Source organism: Ursus americanus, chromosome 15 (genome assembly GCF_024610735.1).
Source record: "Ursus americanus isolate L20-20 chromosome 15, mUrsAme1.1.p, whole genome shotgun sequence".
NCBI lineage: Eukaryota > Metazoa > Chordata > Mammalia > Carnivora > Ursidae > Ursus > Ursus americanus.
The window spans coordinates 36946652-36967515 of record NC_142141.1 but is presented as its reverse complement, the minus strand read 5'-3'; the positions used below and the strand labels follow the sequence as shown (position 1 = coordinate 36967515).

Sequence of the window (20864 nt, the reverse complement as noted above, 5' to 3'; positions counted from 1 at the left end):
AGTGTCTGTTCATGCCTTTGTCCTTTTTTAATTGGATTATTTGGTTTTTAGGTGTTAAGTTATAGAAGTTCTTTTTTTTTTTTTTTTAAAGATTTATTTATTTGAGGGGGAGAGCACATGCATGAACGGGGCGAGGGGCAGAGGGAGAAGAAGAGGTAGAGGATCTCCAGCAGACTCCCCGTTGAGCATGAAACCCAACATGGGGCTTGATTCCATGATCCTGAGATCGTGACCTGAGGTGGAACCAAGAGTCAGACGTTCAACTGACTGAGCCACCCACGCACCCCAAGTTGTATAAGTTCTTTATGTATTTTGGATTCCAGCCCTTTATTGGATACGTCATTTGCAAACATCTCCCATTCGGTATGTTGTCTTTTAGTTTTGTTGGTTGTTTCCTTTGCTGTACAGAAGCTTTGTACTTTGATGTAATTCCAGTAGTTTATTTTTGTATTTGTTTCACTTGCCTTAGAAAACATATGGAGAAAGATGTTGCTATGACCAATGTGAGAGAAATTTCTGTTCTCTCTGCTAGGGTTTTTATGGTTTTAGGTCTCACCTTTAGGCCCTTAATCCATTTTGAGGGTTTTTTTGTGTATGGTGTAAGAAAGTGGTCCAGTTTCATTCTTTTGCATGTAGCTGCCCAGTTTTCCCAACACCCATTATTGAAGAGACTGTCTTTTTCCCATTGCATATTCTTGCCTCCTTTGTCGAGGATTAATTGACCATATAATTATGGGTTTATTTCTGGGCTTTCTATTCTTTTCCATTGATCTGTTTGTTTTTGTGCTAGTACCATACTCTTTTGATTATGCAACTTTGTAATATAACTTGAAATCTGGAATTGTGGTACCTCCAGTTTTGTTTTTCTTTTTCAGGATTGCTTTGGCTATTTGGAATCTTTTGTGGTTTCATAAAAATTTTAAGATTGTTTGTTCTAGCTCTGTGAAAAATGCTGTTGGTATTTTGGCAGGGTTTGCCTTAAATCTGTAGATTGTTTTGGGTAGTATAGACTTTTTTTTTTAAAGAATTTTATTTATTTGTCAGAGAGAGAGAGGGAGAGGGCACAAGCAGTGGGAGTGGCAAGCAGAGGGAGAGGCAGGCTCCCTTCTGAGCAAGGAGCCTGATGTGCACTTGATCACAGAGCCCGGGGATCATGACCTGAGCCGAAGGGAGATGCTTAACCTAAATCTGAGCCACCCAGGCATCCCTAGTATAGACATTTTAATAATATTTCCAATAATAGTTCTTCCAATTTATGAGCATAGAATGTCTTTCCATTTCTTTGTGTCATCTTTAGTTTGTTTCATCATTGTTTTATAGTTTTTAGAGTACAGGTCTTTCACCTCTTGGGTTAAGTTTATTTCTAGGTATTTTATTATTTTTGGTACAGTTGTAAATGGGATTGTTTTCTTAGTTTCTTTTTCTGGTGCTTCATTATTAGTGTATAGAAGTGCAATGGATTTCTGTATATTGATTTTATCCTTCAACCTCGCTGAATTCATTTATCAGTTCTAGTAGTTTTTTGTGGAGTTTTTAAGGTTTTCTATAGATAGTATCATGTCATCATCAAATAGTGAAAATTTTTCCCCTACAGTCAGGAACAAGACAAGGATGTCTAGTCTCACCACTTTATTCAACATAGTACTGGAAATCCTAGCCACAGCAGTCAGACAACAAAAAGAAAAGGCATCCAAACTGGTAAGGAAGAAGTAAAACTTTCACTATTTGCAGGATTACAATTTAATATTAAGAATGCATAAAGGTTTACGTATTTGAAATAGTTATTAGCTCAGAAACCTTTGTTCACTTAAAGTCAAAAGAGGATTCTTTAAAAATAGCCAACTCCTATTCATCACTCTCATTTAAGTGGTTTCTGACCTTTGTTTTGACATATAAAGATAATATAAGTCTTATCACATAGTAGTATGTGGTAACATATGCCTTAGGATCTCCAAAGCTGCCTTCATCTTTTGTCGAATTGATGCTAATTGAACACCAGAAATTCTTTGCACAGTATCAAATTCCCTAAGGATCTGGCTGTTAACTTATAAGTCAGTGAAATAATATTTCATCATTTATTATCATTGGTAGAGCACAGACTTAAAGGAAATGCATCTGGTGTCCATTTCTTTACCACATTATTATCTCCCATGGAAAAATATATGTGGAATGACTGCGCTCAGTTGTTGCAAATGAATTGTTGTCATTTCATTTGTGGTAATTTTCCTTTCTTTTTTCCCCAAACTATCTATTTCGTGATGAAAAAAAAAAGTGAAATTTCTTTTCTCAGTACACTTTATCCAAATTTGAAGTTTCTGTAATAAAGGTAGATTATTGACTTCCAGAAGGTTTCTTCTTTATTACAAGTTCTTTAGATGTTTGGATTTGTTTTTCTGATAAGTTAGGCAGAGGATGACCCCTCTTCCAAAGTTATTTACTAAATTATTGATTTAGTTTGGAAGAAACTGACAACTTTCTCTGAAACTTTGAAAAATATAATTAAGCATGTGGACAATGAAGCCATCTCTTCATTTTTGTATTGGAAATGCCAGCGAGTTAAATACGAGTATTTCACCAAAAGTGATTTTGTTTTTTAAGTGAATTTTACCAACCAGTTAAATTTTACTGTTGGATTATCAGCTTTCTATGTTGCTAAGGGGGGCATTTTAATACTTAAAAGGGAAAGTAAGAAAGATAACTTCAGAATAAAAGGTAGTCTTTCCATATGTCAGTTGACAGTATGACATTAATGTATTTATGTCTTGAATTATCTTTCTCTTGTTTCACTGTGTACTTCTGTAAACTTTATTTTCATCTTTTATTAAAAAGCATGATTTTGAACATATCCTGTGATTAAGTTTGCAGTATTTATTGCAATAAAAAAGGAGTTTTTGAGGTGCCTGGATGCTTCATCTCTTGGGCAGCTGAGCTTTGGTTTTGGCTCAGGTCATGATCTCAGGGTTCTGGGATTGAGCCCCACATCAGGCTCCATGCTCAGCAGGGAGTCTGCTTTGAGATTCTCTCTCTTTCTCTCTCTCTGCCCCTCCCTCCACTCATGCACACACACACTCTCTCTCAAATAAATAAATCTTAAAAAAAAAAAAAGATGCTTTTAATTTTGTAGGCAAAGTCTTTACTGGCATATGCGTGATTGAGAAACAACATATTTTCATTTGAAGTACATTTGTTTACATAAGCAAAGAATCCTCAACTTCTTTTCTAACAATAGCAAATTAATCCATATGCATGCTGAAAAAAGGCTCTTTATGACACTGACATACAGATTCTTGTTAATTGGAGTGTTCACAGGAATAGAATTTTTTTGAGTACCACACAAACAGGTGTCTGTAGGCATAGACTTAACTGGAACTATCTTAGATATCTTCTAGAAACTTTTGTCAGGTATTCTAGTTTATCTTATAAATTCCAAAAATGGATTGTGGCAGCAGTCTGCATGGTATAAGGGTTAATGACTTGGACCCTGAAGCCAGGTTTCCTGGATTTGAATCCCAGCTCTGCCACCTACTAATTGGGAAAGTTTGTGAAGATGGATTGTTGTATTTGGAACTCACTGAAGTTTCTTTTGTACATTTGATGTTTATACTACTTTGCCATTTCCAGGACAGGTTCTCATCATTTTCTTAGTTACTACATCAAGCAGCTTTTCTGCGAGGGATAGGGGATACAAATATCAGAAAAATATAACTATTCCGCATTACACCCCTGATTTCATTGTGACAAGGGGAAGTTTGAAAAAGAAAAAGCTTCTCAGGTGACAGAAATGCAAATGTTTTCAAAGACTAGGATGGCATAAATTGATGATAGCAGAACTGAAGGGCATATAGGTTTGTATCACTTGAGAAGCACTTGTTACAAGCATCCTATTAATTTATCAGAGCATTTCAGTAAGTAGCCATTTTCAAGAAAAAGATTAAGTAAGTAATGGTACACAGATGATACTCAGATATGGTGAAATCATACAAGTAGACCTTGAATGAGTCATAATCAAATTGTTAGGACATATGTGACACAACTTTTGATATTTGACTAAGTTTAGAGTTGATGCCTTGTATTTAGTAGGCTGAACTTGGAAATCTGCTCTCTGGTATTCTTTTGATAATAAAGAACACGTTACTGTAGAACGAGAAATAATGTTCTTAAAGGACAATTACAAGACTATTTCATATGTATTCTGAGAAATGGACACAGCATATTATGTTTTTTCTACTAGTGGCTATTAAAATGGTCTCATTTTATAATCGTTTTCCAGCAAAGAAAAGTGTTGCTTGTTTCCATGACCACCTCCAACACTGAACTCTTCATCTCAATAGCTTGGCCACCTCACATACTTTCACTGGCATCTTTAACCTGTGTCTGGGACATTACATACCTTTTTGTTAGTTTCTAATAATTTATTTCAAAGACTGAGCTTATTATGTCTCATCCTAAAATAGTTTATTGACTAGTTTTTAGCAGCTTTTGAAGACATTTAAATGTTAATGTTTAACAAGGGTTTAATTATAAAATTTAACCGTTAGGTTTAAATCAAACTTGGAAGATGTTTGTCATAACTAGGCTCAGAAACAGAGATCTGTATTCCCCAACTTCTCTGTATGTCACCATAGCCACTTTGCTCTTCATTCCAGTTCTTTGCTTTGACTGCTGCAAAATTTTTTGCTCTTGCTATTTTGATTTTGTCATTCAGGACCTATAAATTCCATTTTACAGTGGGTCATTTTTATCTCCTCTTTAAGAAACTTTAAGATTACTGGAGTGCCTGGGTGGCTCCGTTGGTTGGGCATCTGACTTTTGGTTTTGGCGCAGGTCATGATCTCAGGGTCCTGGGACTGAGGCCCAAGTTGGGCTCTGTGCTCAGTGGGGAGTCTGCTTGAGGATTCTTTTCCTCTCCCTCTGCTCCCCCCAAATAAATAAATAAATCTTTAAAAAAAATAAATATATATGTAGAAACTTTCAGATTACCTTACTCTTTCCTCAATACCAACTAATATACTCTAAATCTCTAGCTAATTTTTTAGTGCTTCCCTTACCCCTTCACACCCACCAAAGGAAAGTCATTCTAGATTACATTTTACCCCTGCGCCTGAAGTGCATTTATGTATACCTTCAAAAGTAAAATTTTATCTCCTGTAAAAATCATTACTGAAGGTTTCATGAGTACATACTGCTTCTGGTTTGAGTACTATTTTGAAAATGGAGTGAGAGATGTAAAAACCTAGGCTAAAATCTTAAAAGTATAGCAAAATTACCATTAGAACCATAATGGTCTGATGACATTTTTCCTGTTATAAGAGTCACACCAAAGCAAAGTAAAAAGGACTCTCTTCACTTGAAACTATCTTGTAATATTGTGCCTGCCTTCTTCCTTACCATGGAATGAACATAATCATTCCAGTGAGGATTATTTTTCTTTTCTTTTTTTTTTTTCAAAGATTTTTTTTAATTTATTCGACAGAGATAGAGACAGCCAGCGAGAGAGGGAACACAAGCAGGGGGAGTGGGAGAGGAAGAAGCAGGCTCATAGTGGAGGAGCCTGATGTGGGGCTCGATCCCATAACGCCGGGATCACGCCCTGAGCTGAAGGCAGACACTTAACCGCTGTGCCACCCAGGCGCCCCGAGGATTATTTTTCTTTATATTCTTGCCAAGTCAGAATCAAAAGTGATGATTTAGGACTTGAGAACTTAGGAAGATAAGTCCACACTGTCACTGACTTTTCCCAATTTTGCAGGTTACACACACACAAAATAGCAAGCATTTTAGTTTGCCTTCAATTAAGTAAAGGAGAACTAGTTTACTCCAGAGTAAAATCCTATAATTTATAAAGTTATTTTATGAAAATGCCAGCTTTCCAAAGTGAATGTGATTAGTACAAAATTGATTAATGCCTTAAAACTTCGTTTTTAATTTTATATTGTTTTGGTAAATTGTAATTCATTAATAAAGGGAAATAAATGATTCTTTTATAGTTGAAATACAGTGTTTTCCTCAATATGGTTCTTGAAAGTATATTACCAGTTTCTTTTACTGCCTGTTTTCTACTCCCTTGTTTTTCATATAATGACTTTGGTTTTTGATCCATTTCTTAAAAATTGGGTCTTTATTATAATTTCTGTACGCTTGTCTCTTACCCTGAATATATGTTAGTTTGATATTTGAATAAGGAAAATCATGCTATTCATAGTGTAGGTTAAATCTCAGTTTAAGGTTGCCCGGTTTAGGAGGATAGTCTTTTTTTTTTTTTTTTTTAAAGTAAGCTCTGTGCCCAGTGTGGGGCTTGATGCCAAGATCAAGAGTTGCATGCTCTACCGACTGAACTAGCCAGGTACCCCAGGACTATATTCTTAGAAAGAAATTTTTGAGTCAATAAGATCTGTGTGTGAAACAAAACTGTGGTTAGATTTTCCTTTAGTCATTAGTATGTATTATACTTTTAACCTAGTATGTACTGTGGAAAGTATCAGGCACACATCTATCAATTTTCTCTGGGATCAGTTTGGCTTTTTAACTGTGATATTTGGGATTACTACACCTATATTAGGTTTTACACCAGAAAGTCCTGGATTTGGCTTTCCTACTTACACATTTTATGAAGTTAGGCAAGTAAGAATCTCTCTGAGGTCCACTTTTTTGTGTGATTCATATATCACCTAATTTATCTGATAGTGTTGTTATTCCTAGACTTGGTAATTTTATGTACCATGGCAGTTTTGTCAAGAGGATAAATGACATGTCAAAAAGCAAACCCTTGTAAATTGGTTTGCCTTTCCTTACCTTACTTTTGATAAAGGGAATTTTAAAGTGTGAATGATGATAGGTCAGGCAGTGTATTTGTAGATTGAACTACAGCTTTCTATTCTACCACCTTTAAGTACTTTTAGGTACTTTCCAGTAATATCTCTGTAGACCGAGTTAAAATACATTTTAAAGAAAATATTTGTTGTAACTAATCCAGTTGAAACTGGCTTCTGTGAGCCAGTGATGCTACTCTCTCAGGTAGAGATTTTACATTTATTTTTCTTTCCCTATGTGAATAAATTGAGGGCATTATCTTTATTGATATCTCTTAATTTGGTAACTAGGGTAATCTTTAAGTTTTCTTGGTAAATAGTTCTTATTAAAAACTACTTAAGATCCTGGGGCGCCTGGGTGGCACAGCGGTTAAGCGTCTGCCTTCGGCTCAGGGCGTGATCCCGGCGTTATGGGATCGAGCCCCACATCAGGCTCCTCCACTAGGAGCCTGCTTCTTCCTCTCCCACTCCCCCTGCTTGTGTTCCCTCTCTCGCTGGCTGTCTCTATCTCTGTCAAATAAATAAATAAAATCTTTAAAAAAAAAACAAAAACTACTTAAGATCCTTTGCAGAAATTGACCAGTTTCATACTTTTACAGTCATTCTTTTTTCTGTGACCTGAAACATAACCAGTATTTGGCTATGTTACTTTACAACTTAAGTATTCTGATAAATACTGTTTTAAAATTTTATTTTCAGAAGTTTTTTTCTGAGCCATGAAAGTTACTTATAACTTAGTTTAGTCTTGACATGTTTTGGCTTTCTGTGTAAAGTCTGTATTAGATACTAACTTTTTGGCTTGAATATGATTTAAAGGGTTGTATATTATGAAGCAGTAGAACCCAACTAACACTGGTAGGTTTGAAAGTGTTCACTACTATTTATAGAAGCCCAAATATAGTAGTATATAAGAATTACATATTGAGTTCTGACAGTTTCTAGTTTTATAATATGTAGGGTAAGATCCAGTTTTCAGGGGTTTACTGATGAATAATTTTCATTCTATAAATTCATAATGAAGATGGTTAGGAATTGTTTGCAAGTTCCAGTTAGTTGTCTGCATTCTACTAATTGTCCTATAGATGGCATTGTTATAATTTTTTGCTGATTTCCACAAAGATCTATTGTTTTTTCTTTAGGATTTTTAAATTTTTTGATAGGAACACTTAAGTAATCAATCAGACTAGGTCAGATAATGTAGATAATGTTAACTTTGGATAACAGCTGTTTTCCTCTTGAACTAATATCAAAGTTTTTAATCCTTTAAGTGTTGTGGCTGCATTTAGCGTGGAATATTACTGAATTAAAATTAAATAAAATTAATTATTCATGTATTATTAAAAACAGTAATATGATGGTTTTAATTTTTCTTGAGGAAATTTTATATCACTTCATATAGTTTTGTACTTTGTCAGTATTACAGAGTTTATATTTTTATTGTGTTGAGGCAGTAAGTGTAGTTGGTAAGAACATGGGTTTTAGATTTGAGTCCATATTTTCGCTCTGTTCGTTTATTAGCTATGTAAATTTAGGCAAACTGCTTAACCTCTTTGAAGGAGTCTCAGTTTCTGTAATAATCTGCAAGCTGTGGACAGGGCAAGGACACTGTTACCTTGTGATCAGTTGTTAACAATGCCTGGCACCCAGTAGGTACTCAATAAATTTTTGATGAATGAATAATATTTATGTTGCAAGATTGCCATGAAAAAATTTTATGAATATAAAGCAGCAAGTAACATGCATAGCAGGCATTAGCTACTCTTATTAATAATAGAAAATCCCCAGTCTAGCTAATATATGAAATACATTTTTCTTAAACTCTCTCATTTCTTAAATTCTCTTTCATGATTTTCTTTCCCTATCCCCACCCCAGATGTTTTCATTTTGCTTAAATTTTCTGTGATATTTCTCAAAGGGAGGTCTCTGTGTAAGGCCTTTTTCTTCTACTGTGTACTTCCACTATACCAGTATCTTTGTTAATGTAATTTTATATATCTTATGTTCTTAATATCATCAGGTTAAGACACAATACTTGCATTTCTAAAGGAAGATTTTACAGTGTTACTAAGCAGCTGTTTTGTCTAGTTACATAGGTACTTCATAAACATAAAGTAGAGAAGTTAGTATCTTTCTGGCAAGAATGTAGTGAAGATTAAAATTAATACAAAGTAAATTAGCAAACGCCTGGCACACAGTATTCAATGAATGGTGCTATTTATTAATAGTATTGAAATTAGTATTTTAAAACACTTTTTTCTACTTTATCACGTTGCATCTCAAAACCATTACTTTAAGATTTTATTTATTTATTTGACAGAGAGAGTGCACAAGCAGGCAGAGGGAGAGGGAGCAGCAGGCTCCCTGCTGAGCAAGGAGCCGGATGTGGGCCTTGATCCTAGGACCCTGGGATCATGACCTGAGCCGAAAGCAGACACTTAACTGACTGAGCCACCCAGGCGCCCTGCATCTCAAAACTATTAATAATGGTTATTTATTGAGTGTTTTCTACATTGATTTTTACATATACTATCTCATTTAATATTAAAAATATGGGGGCGCCTGGGGGACCATGATCTCATGGTCCTAGGATTGAGCCCATTTGAGGCTCCCTGCTCAGCGGGGAGTCGGCTTCTCCCTCCCACCCCTCCCCCCTCAAATAAATAAATAAAACCTTTTAAAAGAATAAAATAACTATGATTTGGGTACTATTATCCTCACTTCACATTTGAGGAAACCTTTAAAGAGGCTAAGTAAATAATTCCACTAGTAAGTGGTGGAATTATAATTAAACTCTGTTCTTAACCACTATTCAGTGTTGTTTGAAGGCTTTTTCTTCTTGAGACTGAGCTGAGACAAAGTTCATAAATCCTATATAACTTTTTTTTATCCTATATAACTTTGATTCCTCTTGTCTATTCATTTTCCTATGTTCCACACTCATATTTCCTTTTTTTTTTCTTTTGTCCAAATAGACCAAAAAACAGTATTCCATACTCTGTCTCCCAGAATTCTAGGTCATAAATTTGTTTTTAATCTCCTGCTTTGCTCTTTTTGCTAGGCATCATTTATGAATATTGTCCTCTCATTCTCATATCCATTCCTAAGTCCATTTCATTGATTTACTTCAGTAGCTTCCTCATCCCTTTGGCCTTACCTTCCTGGTTGTGAAAATAAACATCTTTCCTGACTTAATCTCTTTGGCTCATTTCAAAAACACCTTACCACTTTTGAGCACTTCTTAAATGCATCTTTGCTGATGTTTTAGTACTCAGTTTTGCAGATGAGACTTTATTCTTTAGATTAAAATTATTAGGATTTTATGTTGATTTTAGTTAACTGTATTTTTTCTTCTCGGGATTTCATTTTTGTCAGTGATAGGAGCTGCTTCTATAATCATCTATCATATGATTGATGAACCTATACTATAATTGAGTTTAGCCTAAAATGCTTCTGTCAGTTTACACCTTTCTTACGGTAGCATATGGAAGTATACTAGGTGTTTAATACTAGTTAACTGAATGTGACAGCTACAGCATTTTATTTAGTTATACTTTAAAGAAAATATAACTCTTTTTTATTATTGTAACTCTGTTTTTTATTATTTGGTTGTTATAAGCTTTATATATTATTTTACACCATTTTCTAATAATAATAGTATTGATTCTAAAGCCATACTTACTGAACTTTCATCCACCACTGTGGTCCATCTGTGCAGGATGCTTTGTCTGTGTACATTGTCTCTAATCCTCAGTGACTATATAAGGTTGTGGGAACTATCTTCATTTTTCAAATAGAGAAATGGACCTCGAAAGAGTTAATTGACTTTCATAAGCAGTAAGTCTATGTGTATTACATTTGTATTCTTTGGTCTCCATCCCCTCAAGGTCACCAATATAGACTTCATTTTATAATTCCCGTATTTGATTGTTAAATCAAGCAATTTTTAAAGACTTTTTTTTAGAGCAGTTGTAGGTTTACAGCATAATTGAGGGACAGAGATTTTCCATATACCCCCTCTCCCCACACAGGTATAGCCTCCCCTATTATCAACATCACTCACCAGAATAGCTTTTTTTTTTTTTTTTTAAACTAAGGATGAACCTGCATTGATACATGATCACGTAGAGTCCATAATTTACCTAAGGGTTCACTCTTGGGTTTTGTATATTGTATGTGTGTGGACAAGTGTATAATGACATATATACATCATTATAATATCATACAGAGTATTTTCACTGCTCTAAAAATCCTCTGTGTTTTATCTATTCACCACCCCTGGAAACCACTGATCTTTTTATTTACTCCATAATTTCACCTTTTCTGGAATGTCATATATTTGGGATCATACTGTAGGTAGCCTTTTCAGATTGACTTCTTGCTTCTTAGTAATAGCACTTAAGTTTCCTCCAAGTCTTTTCATGAGTTGATAACTCATTTCTTTTTAGTCCTATATAATAGTCCATTGTCTGGATGTACCACAATTTATTTATTCATTCACCTTGGAAGGGCAGTCCTTTTGGTTACTTTTAAGTTTTGGCGTTATGAATAAAGCTACTACAGACATCCATGTGCAGGTTTTTGTATGAATGTTAGTTTTCGGCTTTTTGGGGTAAATACCAAGGAGTGTGATTGCTGGATTGTATGGTAAGAGTATGTTTAATTCTGTCAGAAATTGCCAAAACTGTCTTCCAAATATCCTTCCAGATGTCTTCCAAAAAAGAATGAAGTAAGAGTTCCTTTTGATCCAGCATTTGGTGTTTTCAGTGTTCCAGATTTTAATAGGTGTGTGTATCAAGTAATTTTAAGAACCAATTAGATAGCATTATGATAGTGGACCCTGAATTTTTCATTCAGTATTCTCATTCTTTCCTTACTTGTGTATTGCTCCCTACCCTACCCTTCTTCCCAGGACAGTACTGCTCCTTCCTCCTAATCACGTATCAGTTGCTTGTTTTCTAGGTAGAAGAAAGTTATGTCTTTACATTTTAGTTAATTAAATATTTTTAAATGTTTAGTGAGAAGTTGCTTGTTTATAAACTGTTAAGTGAACAAAATTTTCTTTAAGTACAGAATGAGAGTGTGGGGGTTTTTTTGGTGTTACAAAAACCTTAAAAAAAAAAAAAACCCTTAAAATTTACTGTCCTAATCACAGAAAGTTAGTGATTAAAGTAGTCATATGCTGTCATTTAAGTTTTAAGGAGTGAAGTGGGAAATAAGGTTAAAATAATAAATAGATTTGGTTTCCAGAACAAAGGAAAAGAAAATATAGTTAGTATTAAATATGAAACGAAAACTTTTTTGTTGACACTTAATAAAAATGTTCCTGAATGTTCCATTTATCTGTTGCTATGTAACAGAGTACCCCATAATTAAATGTGGCTTAAATTAACTTCTCATGTCTTACGATTTTGTAGGTCAAGAATTCAAGTAGGGCTCAGCTTTATTCGTGTAGTGTAGATGGAAGGTATTCATCTGGCTGGTCTGTACGGTCCAAGATGGCTTCATTCAATGAGTGCCACCATGGTGGAGAAGCTGGGACATCAGTCAGAGCACAGAATCACAGAACACAGAATTATCTGTGTGGCTGTGTTGTGGTAGTCTGACATTTGACATGGTAAACCAGGGCTCCCAGACAGTGTAATATGACTGAGTGAAAGCTGCAGTCTCTTATGACTTAACTTTCGGAATCCCAGGTCGTTTCTCCTGTATTTTATTTACTATTAAAGTCAGTGAGGTCAGCGCAGATCCAAAGGGAGGGACATTAGACTTCACCTCAATGTGAGGACTAGCAAAGAATTTGTGGCTGTTTTTAATCTACCACAGTGAATCACACCAATTGTTCTAGATAGTGTTAATTCAAGTGAAAAATGAATTGGTGGTAGTAGAGTGGGCAAAATGGGTTTCATGTATTTTCTACCATGAACAGATTTAAACAATTATTGTTAGAATCAGAGCAGGTGTAACTGAAGTTGATCTTTTCCTGGAACTCAAGCAAAATGTTTATTGGTTTGATTTGAAAGGAGGAGTTGGTCTTGTTAACATTAGAACTATAAACCTTTTTTCCTCTAAATATGTATATTCTCCCTCTAATAATTTGTTTTATGATTAACAGTATAAAACCGTATGCTTTCATCTGACATTTCTTGAGTTCAGATAAATGAATTTGGATGTAGGAGATCTGAGGAAAGACAAAGAACCCTCTGCTTCATTTCTTAGCTTCTGAGCCAACATTACATCTTTTCTTACCAACTTATATAATGCTTAAATTATATAAATAATGTTTTCTAAAATAAGATACAGCTTGTATTTTACTGAGGAGAAAAGAATACCGAAGCAAATTTCTGGTTAAGAAATATAATTCATATACAAAACTAGATCATTTTAAGGATTTTTGCTTTTATTCTGAATGAGAAAGGAATGTATTGAAGGATTCTGATCAGAGAAGAGTGACATGATCTGGCCTATATTTAACGGAGTCTCTGTCTGCTGTGTTAAATTGCCAAGGAGTGGCAACGGTAGAAAAGACCAATTAGGAGGCTGTGAGGAAGGAAGTTTGTTTGGAAGTGGTTGAATTCCAGATATATTTTGAAGACATGATCCAAAAGTGTGTGAGGGGCACCTGGGTAGCTCAGTTGGCTAGTCATCTGACTCTTAGTTTCAGCTCAAGGTCATGATCTCATGGGTGCTGAAATCGAACCCTGAGTGCTGCTCCGTGCTCAGCTGCGAGTCTGCTTAAAGATTCTCTCTCTCCCTCTCTTCTGCTTCTACCCCCACTCACTCACTCTCTCCCAAATAAATAAATCTTAAAAAGGGGGGGTGAGAAAGAAATGAAGGATAATACCAAGATTTTTGGTCAAAGCAGCTGGAAAGGTGAATTGCCCTTAACCAAAAGAGAGAATGTTGCTGAAGGAGCTGGTGTGAAGAACAATATAAAGAACTCATTTTGAAAATATTCAAGTTTGAGGGGCGACTGGGTGGCTCAGTCAGTTAAGTGTCTTTCTTCTGCTCAGGTCATGATCCCAGGGTCCTGGGATCGAGCCCCATATAGGGTTCCTTGCTCAGTGGGGAGCCTGCTTCTCCCTCTCCCTGCTGCTCTACCTGCTTGTGTTCTCTCTCTCTGTGTCAAATAAATAAATAAAATCTTTAAAAAAGAGAAGAAAATATTCAAGTTTGAAATGGTTGTTGGACATCGAAATGGAGATGTCACATAAGCAGTTGGATATACCAGTCTGGAGTTCAGGCGAGAGGTCTGGGTTCAGGCTGGAGTCATTAGCATATATGGTGGTTAAAATCTGTGAGGCAGGGAAATCACCAAAGGAGAGTAAAGAAATAAAGTGGTTGAGGAGATTCAAATAATGAGTTGGGCTAAGGACGTGAAGGAAAGTAAAAAAAGAAGTGAGGAATGCCAGTATTAATACCAGACAGGGTAGAATTTAAAATTAAAATACTAAATTAGATAAAGACATTGGAAAAATGGGTAAATAAAAGGAAAGCCTGTCAAGAAAATATAATAGGCAAAAACTTTTATAAATTCAACAAATAGCAAAATATGTAAAGCAAAAAATATTTTGAAATGTAAAGACAACTTGACAAAATACAGTTATATTGTGTGTGTGTATTAGAGAGATTTAATACAACATTTTTAGTACTAGACCGATCTAGTAGACACAATAGGGAGATCAGAGGTATGGAAGAGAACAGTTAAGCTCAATAAAGAGATAAATACAGAAGTTCAAATAAAGAATATACTTTTTTTAAGTGAAAATCTCCCCTTTCATCTCAGGGGAAAGTTCAAATTTTGCTACCTTTTACTTAATTCCATTTCTTTTTATATGATGGTAAGAAATTACCCTATATTCCTTCCTTCAAATATTGATGCATGTCATGTGCCATGCTTGATAAGCATATAGTGATGAATAAGATACACCCATTTTCTGCGTTCTTAGAACTTGATGTCCACGGAGGGAATTAGTTATTAAACAACTAGTTACAGAAATGGTTATTTCATTATAGTTTTATAAGTGCTTTTGGGAACAGCACAAAAAACTTGAGAATATGTTTAACAGAAGACATAAATCTAGGAAAGTGGAGGGATGCTTTCCTGAGGCAGTGACCAGAGTAGGAATTAGGGAGCATGAGGGATTAGGGAAGGGATAGTTTACACTTAAGGAAGTGGCTGGTTTTCCATGCTGAAGGTTTATAAAGGCACCAAAGCAGGGAGAAGATTTTCTAGAACTAAAATCCAATGTGAGTGTATCATATTGAAAGATAGGAAGGGTTGCATGGATTTTAGCGTGAGGAATGAGGCAAGAAGTAAAAAATCAAAGTGATATTTGGATTTTTTGAACCAAACCAAATAATTTGTCATTATCAGTTGAAGAAATTACATTCTTTTCAGAGCTCACAAACTGATGCCCTACAGGCCAGATCTGTCCTGCAGACTTGTTTTCCTTGACTCATAACGATATTTAAAAAAGAAGAGGGGTACCTGGGTGTTTCAGTCGGTTCGACTCTCGATTTGGCTCAGGTCATGCTGTCAGTGTTGTAAGGTCGAGCCCCTTAAGATTCCTCTCTCCCTCTGCCCCTTCCCAATTAAAAGGAAAAAAAGAAAGAAAAAAAAGAAAATGGCCAAGATTTAAAATTAGGAACCCCTATTGAAAAAAAAGAAGGAAAGAAGGAAGGACAGGTTTCAAAGCTTCTTTAACACTTAAAGATCTGGCCACGTGACCTGAATTCCCAAGTGGCTACAGTTCACTGGAGTTGCTGTTTGGGGCATTCAGATTGCCACTTGCTTCTCTTGTTTTCTGTCCATCTTTGCTTTTGCTCATTTAAAGTATTTTCATGGTCACTGTCATTTGACCTTAAAACTCCTACTTTAATATTAGTACATCTGCATGCCTCAGACGTTAGGCGCTCCAAGCACAGATAACACAAGGAAAAAGCTTTTCTTGATTAGATAATCTTTATTTTGATAGAAAATTAGAGAAAGCCTTTTTCAAAAGTCAGTTTGGTTGTACGCCATATATGTGTGTAGTAAAGTACTTAGCAAGCCGACAGTTGCGTATAAAGTTTATTCAGCATGTAAAACTGCCTGGTATTGTGATAGGTGCAAGGAATATAAAAAAAAATGTCTGTGCCATCAGGTAGTTCATAATTTATCACAAAACTCAGATTTTCATAGATAATTATAGTACAGAATGTGAGAATAGAAACATGCATTAGATATAGAGGTAACATGAGATTACATGAACAAACCAATTTTGGAAGAGTAAGTCAAGCAGTGGTTTTGAAGATAAGAGTATATAGAGTAAGATGATCATTTTGTCACTGCTTTGATTGAGTTGCCCATGAAGGTCAGTGGGAAGATATCTGATAAATAAGTGATTGGGTATATTGTAATAGCCCAAATAAAACTTATCAGGAATAGATTAAAACTACATTATTAACAGTGCTTTTTCCTGCCTAGTATGGAGATAACTGTAGTAGATAGAAACAACATTGTTGGAATCAGGTGGTTAAGCCTCTTAGGGAGAGGCATTCCGAAAATCAGTGGTTTGGCCTAAAGAATTTTTTCAATAATGTCTTTGGTTCTTTCTTCTTTCCTCCTTTCTTCTGTCATTCCTTCTTACCTCTTTTCCCTCCCTCCTTTCCTTACCTTTTCTTTCCTCTGTTTTTACTTCCCCTTCTTCCCTACCTCCATTTTAGCTGTAGTTTTCTTGAACTTTCCATGTCTTAAAACAGCTTATAGTCTTCTGTGTGAAGTTAGTACCGAATATTAGCACAATCACTAAGTCCGTTGCAGTTTTCAGTATGTATATATATATATATACGTATATATATATATATACGTATATATATATATATACGTATATATATATATACGTATATATATATATATACGTATATATATATATATATACATACATTTTTTTTTTTTTGGATGCCTACCCTCACCAACTCCTTTTCTTCCAACTTTGCTTTTGTCTCTTTTATGTTTTAAAAATATTGTAGGAACTCATTCAGGAAAATAGCTTCTTTTGGGTAATAGAAATACACTTTCTTTATCTACAGTTTGTCAAGTTATTTAAAAAAAATCGGTTCTTGTAACAATATAATAGAAAGTTTTGTGAAAGATTTTGGAACATGTGTTCCCAGTGTGGTCACTACCACCCCCAAGGAAGGAAATATTGGTTGGGAACGGAGAATCTTAAACAGTTGAGAAACACTGGTTTATAATGAAGTAGGCATATGTCCGTTTATAAGAGAATAATTTTGATTAGGTAAGAGAAAGATTTCTAACATCTGGAAGGAATTGGACAATAAAAACTGAGTTTGAGAAACAAGATTTTATTTCATATTGAATTATATGTCCTGTTGGTGAAAGGTAATCCAATGTCAGAGCTATTTAAGCATCTTAAGCTAGATAGAAATATTTTACAGCACACTTCTAATGAAGCATATTGTAGAGTCATTGAATTCTAATGAAGTATATACTGAACCTGATCGATACCTTCATCATTTCTTATAGCTCTGATCAGCAATTGTCTAAGTGAAATTTTTTTAGCTTAGAAAACAAATTTTACTTTTTGAGATTCAGAGATTGCTTGCTGCTTTTATTAAGAAGCCAGTGTTGGAGTGCCTGGGTGGCTCAGTCGGCTGAGTGTCTGGCTCTTGGTTTTGGTTCAGGTCATGATCTCAGGGTCTTGTGATCTAGACTCCCCGCATAGGGCTCAAGCACTCAGCTGGGAATCTGCTTGAGATTCTTTCTCTTCCTCTCCCCAGTTGTGCATGCTCTCTCATGTCATTCATAGAGAGAGAGAGAAAAAGAAAGATGAATGAATGAATAAATAAATAAAATGCCAGTTTTAGTATTATGGAAGTATCTCCTTTCTCCTTACCTAAGTCTTTTTTTCCTGACCTAAACACTGTAAAAAACTTTGTCTTTCAGAAACATGATAGTTTTCAATTCTTAATATAGTTTTTTTCTTAGTCATTTATAAACGGTAATTTTTAAGTAAGAATGTTTAGCTTTATTAAATGGAACTATTTGAGGGGGACTGGGTGGCTCAGTAGGCTAAGCAGCTGCTTTTGGCTCAGGTCATGATCCCAGGGTCCTGGGATCGAGCCCCAAATCGGGCTCCCTGCTCAGCGGGGAGCCTGCTTTTCTCTCTCGCTCTGCCCCTCCTCCCCTCTTGTTCTCTCTCTTTCAAATAAATAAATAAAATCTTTCTAAAAAATGGAGCTATTTGAGATTTTAAGTAGATGAATTTCCGATTTCAAGAGCTTGAAATACAAGAGAATGAGAGTAGAAAAACACAAGTTTAATAGAGGAAATTAGAAATACAGGGATAAAAGCTTTTAAATGAGGGTAAAGTGTCAAGAATAGAAGAAAATTTCAAAGGAGGGTGGTATTCAGTTCTGGAAGAATTCAGTAGTAGCTAGAATGGTGGTTTCCAAAGTGGTATATGTATACTGGAAAATATGTAAGATGAATTGGGGGTGTGCAAGATAATTTAGCTCATTGCGCAAAGGAAATTAGAACCCTAGACATACTTCTTTTTTTGAGAGAGAGAAAGAGTGCATGCATGTGCAAATGTGGGGGGGGGGGGGCAGAGGGAGAGAGAGAATCCCAACCAGGTTCCACACTTAACACAGAGCCCAATTCTAGGGCTCCATCCCATGACCCCAAGATCATGACCTGAGCTAAAATCAAGAATCAGATGCTTAACCAACCGAGCCACCACCAGGCATCTCTCTAGACATACTTTTTATATCTTATCCTTTTAAAATGTCTATTTTGTGACTTTTCTAATAAACAAAATTCATATATATTGGACACAAACTATTTATTGAAAGGGACTGTTTTGGAGGTCACTGCTATAAAGTATCTGAAAGAAGTGTGGAAAAATGAACATGAGCTTTGAAATCAGATAAATAGTTTTTATATTCTGGCTTTATCGTTTATGAGCTTTCTACCTATGGCAAGTGACAAATTAGTTCTTTCAAACCTTAGCTTTTTCTCCAATTGTTAAATAAGTTAATGAAGACGTTTCCATGAGGATGTTTTAAGTACTAAATGAGGTAACGTAAATATGTAAAAGGCTCTGTAAAATTTTCTTTTTTGTAGAATATAAAAAGAACCAACAATTTGGAGTTACAAGAGATTTGTTCATATGATGAAAAATTAATCATCTGCTTAGCTGTTAACTGGATATTTCCCTGTGATTATTTTTTATAATCTTCTATCATTTTCTCTTTTTAAAAAGAAAGTTATTTATTTATTTATTTATTTATTTATTTATTTATTTATTTATTTATTTATTTATTTAACACAGTGAGAGAGCCCAGAGAGTGCAAGCAGTGGGAGTGGCAGAAGGAGAGGGAGAAGCAGGCTCCCCCTTGAGCAGGGAGCCTGATGTGGGGCTGGTCCTGGGATCTGACCTGAGCCAAAGGCAAATGCTTAACTGACTGAGCCACCCAGCACCCTATCTATCATTTTCTTCTTTCAGTGAAACCATAGTCAGTGTACAGAAAAAGCAGGAAAGTCAGAAGATTGGAAAAGACTGGGAAGCTTTGCAATTAACTTTGAAAGTGTGCTCCTAAACACGTCGTTACATTTCTTTGCTTTCTCTCATATGTAAAACAATGGGATTGTACTAGATTATTTATAAAATGCCTTTTTACTCTTATATATTAGTGATTCTATTCAAAACAAGGTTATTATATTGAATGTATCTGCCATCCTAGAGTAAGTGAAATAGTCTTTACATAGAGGTGACAGTGTGTGAACTTGCTTAAATGTTATGATTGCTTTCTTTCCACATCATAGTGTTTGTGTTTGAATTCTCAGATATTGTTAGTATATGATTAATATGTACAATAAGTTTTTTATTATACATGATTTTCTTTTTTAAGAAAAAATATTGAACTATGGAAAAATGTTTATTACTAAAGGAGGGTAATATCTCCAGTTGCATTTTTTCAACTTCACTGAGGTATCATTTACATAATATAAAATTTTCTATTGTAATTATATAACTTAGTGGCTTTTAGTAAATTTATAGGGTTGTGCAATCATCAACACAATCCAGTTTTAGAACTTTCCCATCACCCCCCAAATTTTCCTCAAGCCTATTTGTGGTCATCTGTCAGCTCCCACATCCCTTCATCAGCCTCAGGCAACTACTGATCTAGTTTCTGTTTCTATAAATTTTTTTGGTTACTTCATCCAAAAGGAATCATACTATATGTAGTCTTTTGCATCTGGCTTCTTTGACTCAGCATAATGTTTTTGAGGTTCATCCGTAGCATAGCACATATCAGTATTTAATTTCTTTTTATAGCTGAATGATATTTCATTGTATTGATACACCATATTTTGTTTACTCTTTCACTGCTTGTTAGACACTTGGATCATTTCCGGTTTTTTACTGTTATGAATAATGTTCCTTTGAACATTCATGGGGAAGTCTTTGAGTGGATATATGTGTTCATTTTTCATAGGTAGGTTCCTAAGAATGGAATTGCTGGGTTGTATGATAGATTAACTTTTTTAAGAAACTGCCCAAGTGTGTTCAGAAGTGGCTGTACCATTTTACATTCCTATCAGCAATGTATAAGGGTTCCAGTTTCTTTAAAAAAGTGTGTGGGGGGGGAATTCCCAGTTTCTTTGCATTCTCACCAACACTTGATATGTGTCTTTTTTTAATAGCCAATTTAGTGAGTGTGTCTTGGTATCCCATGTGGTTTTAGTTAGCATATTCCTAATGACTAATGATGTTGAGCACTTCTTTGTGGGTATAAGTCATTCATGTGTTTTCTTTGGTAAAATGTCTCTTCAAGTCTTTTGTCCATTTTTAAAATTGGATTTTTGTCTTAGTTATGAGAGTTCATCTATATTCTGAATACAAGTGCATTGATGTGATTTAATATTTTCTCCCAGTCTGTGGCTTGTCTTTTTATTTTCTTGTTGGTTTCTTTTAAAGTGCAAAAGTTTTTAATCTTAGTGAAGTCCAGTTTATCAGTTTTATCTTTCATGGCTCATGTTTTTGTTGT

The 20864-nt window shown here is 35.0% G+C and overlaps 1 protein-coding gene across 2 annotated transcripts in view; it reads left to right on the top strand.

The window, feature by feature from the left end:
* Positions 1–20864, top strand: part of NIPBL (NIPBL cohesin loading factor) — a 188505-nt gene that overhangs the window by 37046 nt on the left and 130595 nt on the right. The gene's annotated exons all lie outside the window — the stretch shown is intronic.